The sequence below is a fragment of the Curcuma longa genome, chromosome 21 (genome assembly GCF_044706935.1).
Source record: "Curcuma longa cultivar G26 ecotype Majalengka, Jawa Barat chromosome 21, ITB_CL_G26_1.1, whole genome shotgun sequence".
In the NCBI taxonomy this organism is placed as follows: domain Eukaryota; kingdom Viridiplantae; phylum Streptophyta; class Magnoliopsida; order Zingiberales; family Zingiberaceae; genus Curcuma; species Curcuma longa.
The window spans coordinates 1,682,802-1,689,889 of NC_133881.1; the positions used below are offsets into that span (position 1 = coordinate 1,682,802).

General features: G+C 30.6%; 1 pseudogene; it reads right to left on the reverse strand.

The window, feature by feature from the left end:
• Nucleotides 1-2,208: 2,208 nt before the first annotated feature.
• On the reverse strand, nucleotides 2,209-5,609 carry LOC141814639 (putative 3-hydroxyisobutyryl-CoA hydrolase 3; annotated as a pseudogene).
• Nucleotides 5,610-7,088: the final 1,479 nt, after the last annotated feature.

Sequence of the window (7,088 nt, forward strand, 5' to 3'; positions counted from 1 at the left end):
AAGACATCTGGCTAATGCCCTATAACTGCTTCTAGCATTGCAAAAAGCTAAAGGCATATATTAGGCATAAATAATGCCTAACTGATCATACCTTATTTTTGGTAATGACTCGCTATCTTGAGTTCATATATAGAAAGTTCAGCACCACCTCCCATCACTGCCCCATTGATTAGGAAAACCTTCAAGTAGAAATTTGCTCAACTTGATATGTTACAAAACATATTTGAAGATTATTGTTTTAGTATATACTTTTATTGTTATTGTTATATAAAATAAAAAGGTAAAATTTTTCGTGAAAAAGGTTTGATACTTATGTAATTAAGGGTCTTTGGAGTTGTACCTATAGGCATGCACTAACTCTTGGATAACTTAAATGGAATGCTTTTAAATGTTTGAAACTGTAACGTTCAATTGGTTGGTCTGGCTTAGTTTTAAGGCATTAATAATGCAATTAGTAATGACATATAAAATTTATCAAAAATAATGTAATCTTTAAATGGCCTATATAATTTAGACTATGGACGAATGAACTATTGTATAGTCGAGGGCATTCGATTTTAGAGGCCTATTTAGTATCACTTTCTTTACATGAGAGTTTGCTTCCACCAAAACCTTAATATTCAATAATAATCAAGGCAATTAAATTAATCCTTTAATTTATTGCCAATTTCCTTATCTTGTATATGTAATAACTTGAGAGCTATTGATTTCAATAGATATAATATCTAATAACTTCTTTTTCTCTTTGAAAAAAAAATATATATATATATATATTATGTATGATAAAGAATCTAATCACTTTAAAGTGGGTCAGATTAGAAAAGTTAAGAAGATCATATTCGTCATAATATTTTTTTATCAAATAAACATATTAATATTGTTTTTATAATTTTATATTATTTTCTAATTTTTATATTATTTTATTTAAAAATTACATAAAATAAACATTTTTATATTGTTTTTATAAATTTTTTAAGCCTTGAAAGTGGAGAATAAGTTTTGACCAAAGCACAATCCTTTATTTCTTTGTCCAAAAGAAAAGCTGGTAACTAAACAAACAAATTTAGTTTAGTTTGTATTGTATCTCATCAAATTTATGTAGTATTAGCACTGTAGCACTAATATACAGTGCTCTACTAGCTCCTTGCTGCAATTGAATTTTGCTACATTCTAAAAAGACATGCTTAACACTCATTCTAGCAGCTAATTGAGGACCAAAACAAGCAAAAAGAAATGAAGTTGCAGATATATATATATATATATATACCTGACCATCCTCGTAATTTGAATGCCTGTTTGAAGCCATATCTACTCAAAAAGCAAAGGAGAAAAAAGAAAAGGCGTTCAGTGTTATATTGTCTTAGTAAAGGTGATGATGAGTTTATAGAGGGACCCTCAAGTTTAGCACTGCACATGATCTTGAGTCTAATCAGGAACCTAATTAAAAGGTTAGGTTTAGACCTAATCAATTATCATCTGGTTGAATTAATCAATCTTCTTCTTACATTAACCGAAATGAATAACGTGTACGGTCGATATGGTGAGACCAAGAGGCCTCTAGTGGTTGGAATAGCTAGGGACAGTGTTCAATGTCTTATAAAATCATTCTTATTCCATCTAGACATGATCATGATAGGATTTTTATTATCATGAATCTAAACATGCATTGAAATTCTACATTACAGTATGAATTCCAAATGATTCTCATTTAGTTTATAGCATACAAAATAAATTGAATCAGAAATGATGACAAAATTAAAACTAAACTTGAATCCAGAGACATTGTTATCATCTCGATCGATGCCGCCTGCAACTTGTGAAGATCTTTCAAGTGTTAGTTTTTCATACTTGCATCGTTATCTTTTTTTTTCCATTTTATTTTTCCCAGTAAGTCCGTCGATAACTATATATGCTTGTGCAACTTCTGAAGAATTCCAGTTCTAGCTGCTCAAAATTCTCTTCCTTTCTCAAAAGCTTTAGTTGATATGGGAAGGAGTACAATGTTTCTCACTAGTCAAGTGTTTATTAATATTATTTTTTGGGTCTCATTTAGGACATTATGAATGGATTCTTTCAAGTTATTTGAATGTCTACCACTTGAGATAACAGTCATTTTTCCACCATTGCACATTTTATTCAAACGATAACAATACAGATAAAAACTAACTGTCATTTACTTGCTTATATATTTTCATTCCTTCTGTTTCTCTTCAAGTAAACGAGGCATTAGAGTTTAGCTCTGGGTGCCTTCTCACGCATATCTCTAGGAGGAAGTTTTAGTTCATTCTCAGGCATCTTTGTCAGATATATATCCACCATATCATTCCTGACCAATTCCAATTTCGAAGGCTTCCACTGTCAAGTAGGATAACAAAATGATATAAGAAATTAATATGAAAAAAAACAAAAATATATGTGAAAGTTATTTAGAAGAAATTTGGTACAACTTGTGTATGTATATATATCACCTTGGGTTTGTAATTTTTCTCCAATAGTGTTGCCCTAACACCCTACATTCAACAATATATATATCAACACTTTTTTTTTTTTTAAAATGAGACTCTATCCAAGTAAAGGTAAATTAGGGAATACCACAAGGAAGTCGTTCGCAACTGTTCGAAGAGCATGAGTAGTTATTCTACTATCTCGAGTTAGGCACTCTTCAGGTGGTTCAAATCGACCTTTCCTAATCTATGAATTAAGATAAGAGATATCCAATTACATATATAATTTATATGTATCTTTTATATCACTTGCCCTTTTCTCTCTTATTTTCATCCAAGTAAATAAACTCTTAAAAAGAAAGATAATAGATAATTTACCGACATAAGGAAGATCTTAAGATTTATTGGTGACGCTGCCTTCATTGATCTTATCGACTTAATTAGTAATCCACTCTTGTTTCAAAGTTGCATTTTCATGTTCCTAAACAATCATATATAAATGGGATAAGTAATGAATACATATATTGATTTAAATTATGACTCAATTAACAAGGTATACAAACATATACACATACATGCATAAATAAATACACGTGTGGTATCCTTAATTACCAAAGAAGATAAGATTTCTTCTACTGTTTGTTTTGAGAAAAAGTGGTCGATGAGGTCGAGCCTACAAAATGATATGAATAGAATGACATTGAGTGTGTGTGTGTATATATATATTATGTGGGAATTAAAGAGAAAATGTGCACGTATTGATGGATGGTTCACCTATGAAGAACACTGTCTTCTTTCAATGGCACTTGCAGAGTATATTTGCTAATAATTCCCTGGATTGTATTTGGTTCAGCAAGATCCACCTCATGCAATGATTTCTCCAACAAAAGTAAATTCTACTCATTGGTTAGAAATAATAGTATATATGTAAGAACAATGATGTTTAAAATAGATTATGATTTTTTGGTAAAACAAGATAGAATACTTTTGAAGGAATAAAGTGAGTGGCAAGTCCACATGCTACCATCTCAGCACCATCCAGTCTTGCACCAGTAAGGCCAAGATATTCCCCTAAAATTATCAATCACAAAGTCCCAAAATCATAATATATTTTCAATATAATCACAAAGCATATGTAATCATAGACTTGTCGACTAAGTGATCTAACCAAAGAAGCCTGGAAGTCGGGAAAGAAAATAAGATGCTCCAACATCTGGATAATGCCCTATACCTGCTTCTGGCATTGCAAAAACCTAAAAGCAAATATGAAGCACCTGTTCTCAACCACAAATGTTAATTAGCATAAATGCCCAACTGATCATACTGTATTTTCAGTAACGACTCAGTATCTTACGTTCATAGAAAGTCCAACACCACCTCCCATCACTGTTCCATTGATAAGGAAAACCTTCCCGTAGAAATTTGGTCAACTCAATATGTTACAAAACATATTTGAAGATTATGTTTCAGTACGTAATTCTATTGTTATATATGATATGATTGACTGACCAGGGGCTTAGTGTATGTTGCCACTAGGTAGTCTAAGGAGAGTTGCTTTTGATACATTTGTGATGCCAGTGGCTACTCACCTTCTCATATTTAAGTTAACAAATAGTTGCTCTTATTAAATTTCAGATAAAAAATGAATAATAAAGTAGCTTCTAGATAAATATAACCAAGTTGAATAATACCTGAAAGCGAACAACGATAATATTCAATAACATCTCCTCCAGCACAAAATGCTCTTCCATTTGCCTTTAATCCATGGTGAAATATTAAAAAATTAATTAGACACTCATATATAGTGAATTTGACCTGAAGAATAATAGTATTTTTTCATTACAGGAGTCGAAAGTTCACAGAAGGCAATGATTGCATTTACCTTTACAATTACCAACCCAACAGTAGGATCATTTTCTAATTTTTGGAACTTCTTGGATAGTTGCAAAACCTTGAAAATAAGATTTTTTAAAAAAAGAAATCAGAAACCTAAATTAACATGAATAACAAATTAAAAGAAAAAAGAAAAAAACAATGGAATATTTATTTATCTGACTTAATTTTAAAGCATTAATAATTGCATGTGACTGATAGAAATTCAAAAATATTGTAATTTTTAAATGGAATGTATAATTGAGAATAAGGGATGAATGAACCATTTGATAGTTGAGGGCGTTGAATTTCAGAGGCCTATTTAGTAGCATTGTCTTTACATGGGAGGTTCCTTCCACCAAAACCTTGCAAGAAGTAAAAACAAAAGGTCAGAAATTTGAAATAATTTTAAAATATTCAAGGGAATTAATCCTTTAATTTATTGCTAATTTTCTTATACTTGTATATGTAATAACTTGAGAACTATTGATTTCAATATATAGATATAATATCTATGACTTCTTTTTCTCTTATACACACACATACGATAAATCTAATTATTGTTGCTATTAGAGATACTATACAAAAGACAATCACTTTATAATGGGTCAAATTTGCAAAGTTAGCTAGAACACAAAGGACAATCCATTTATGTTATAGATTTGCAAAGTTGGTGGAACATATTCGTCACAATATTTATTTTTATTATATTAATTTATATTATTTTATTTGAAAAATTACACCAAAATAAACATATTTATATTATTTTAATAAATTCTTCAAGCCTTGAAAGTGGAGGATATATTTTGCTCAAAACACAATTCCACAAAACTAACTTACTGTTGTTTAAACCCTTGTTAATTCATATTTGCTAAGCAACAAACAACACATTAACAAAACTAACATTGTTTTCTAATTAGATAGAAGAAAAAATCAAAAAGAAGTAATTAAGTAGATAGAAATTTTCTTTTACGATGATATTTTTGCTTTATTTGTTTGGCCAAAAGAAAAACTGGAAAAAGATTAAACCATTTCTCTCTGAAATTAAACAAACAAATTTAGTTTAGTTTGCATACGTAGACATGCCCAGCAGCGTATCTCATCTAATTTATTCAATATTAGAATAGCAGTAATATGCAGTGCTTCTCCTAGCTCTTTGCAATCTAAAAATACATGCTTAACACTCATTCGAGAGCAGCTAATTGAGGGCCAAAACAAGCAAAAAGAAATGAAGTTGCAGATGATAATATATACCTGATCATTCTCGTAATTTGAAGGCCTATATGTAGCCATATCTACTATAAAAAAAAAGGAGAAAAAATGTCGTGCAGTATAATATTGCATTAAGGTGATGATGGGTTTTATAGAGGGAATTAAAGGCCCTCAAGTTTAGCACTGCACATGGTCAAGTTTAGCACTGCATATGGTCAAGTTTAACAGATGGCCCACGTAATTATTTCTCCTTGGCATGAATCAATGAATCCGTGGTCATGTGACAACTTGGAGGTACGTTGTAAGGAAGTAGCGAAGCAAGAATCTTGTGAATCTGCATTAAAACGTGCTTCTCTCACTGCTGATTTAGAAAAAAAAAAATGCCATTCTTATTCCACCTAGCTAGATATGATCATTTATAAAACATTTACTCATGTGTCAAAACAGTACGGCATTGAGACAAACTCCTGTTAAGAATCTCAAAAAATCTCAAAGTTTGTTGCCATACAATACCACCATATATAATGCCAAGTTCCAAGGACACATTATAGATTGAAGGTTTTTAAAATATTTTTGGTGTCATAGACCCATGTTAGAAGTTGTTACAATGCCCACTTTTATGTCACATGTGGATCCAAAAATGATAATAACCTTGAAGTTATGGGTCGATCACAAGAAACTTGTGCCTTGGAATTTAATATTAGTGTATTATTATAGAATGGATGCAAATTAGTTTTGCAAATTAATTAGTTTGCGATCAAAATCTGAGAAATTGTAATTTTTTATTCATTATTTTCGAGAGTCTTCCAAAAATGTTAAAAATCATGAATTTATGGGTGCAAGTTGATTTCAGTTTTGCGCCCTAAAACTTGATCCACAAAATGGGCACAAGCTCATTTCCTATCAAATTGCAAGTCAAATTTTGAGAAAATCATATGTTTTTGAATTTTTGACTTTAAAATAGTAGCACGTATTTGTAACTCCCAAATTGTTATAAAAAAATCTATAATTTATAAATTAGCTTTCACCTTCACTACAACAAAAATAGTCATAGACATCGGTGGAAAACCGATGTCTATGAGAAAATCGACTGATGTCTATGAAGGCGTTGTAAAAGGTCTGACATTTTAGACATCGGTTTGTAACCGATGTAATACAACTCAACGACATCAGTTTGTAACCGATGTAAAACCGATGTAATATCACTCAACGACATCGATTTTGCAACGGTGTAAAACCGATGTAATATATGTTTAACATCAATTTTAACAACGGTTTTCGACCGATGTAATATCACAACGACATCGGTTTTGCAACGGTGTAAAACCGATGTAATATATGTTTAACATCAATTTTAACAACGGTTTTCGACCGATGTAATATCACTTAACGACAACGCTTCCAAACCGATGTCATTGAATTTAAAACTGTTGTAATAACACTTATTTTTTTATGTTGTTTGTCAATTATGATCGAGCAAGAATACAAAATTATCATAATATTATAAATTCACCAAACAAATCACAAATAGAAAAACACCAATATATTTAATCACCTCAA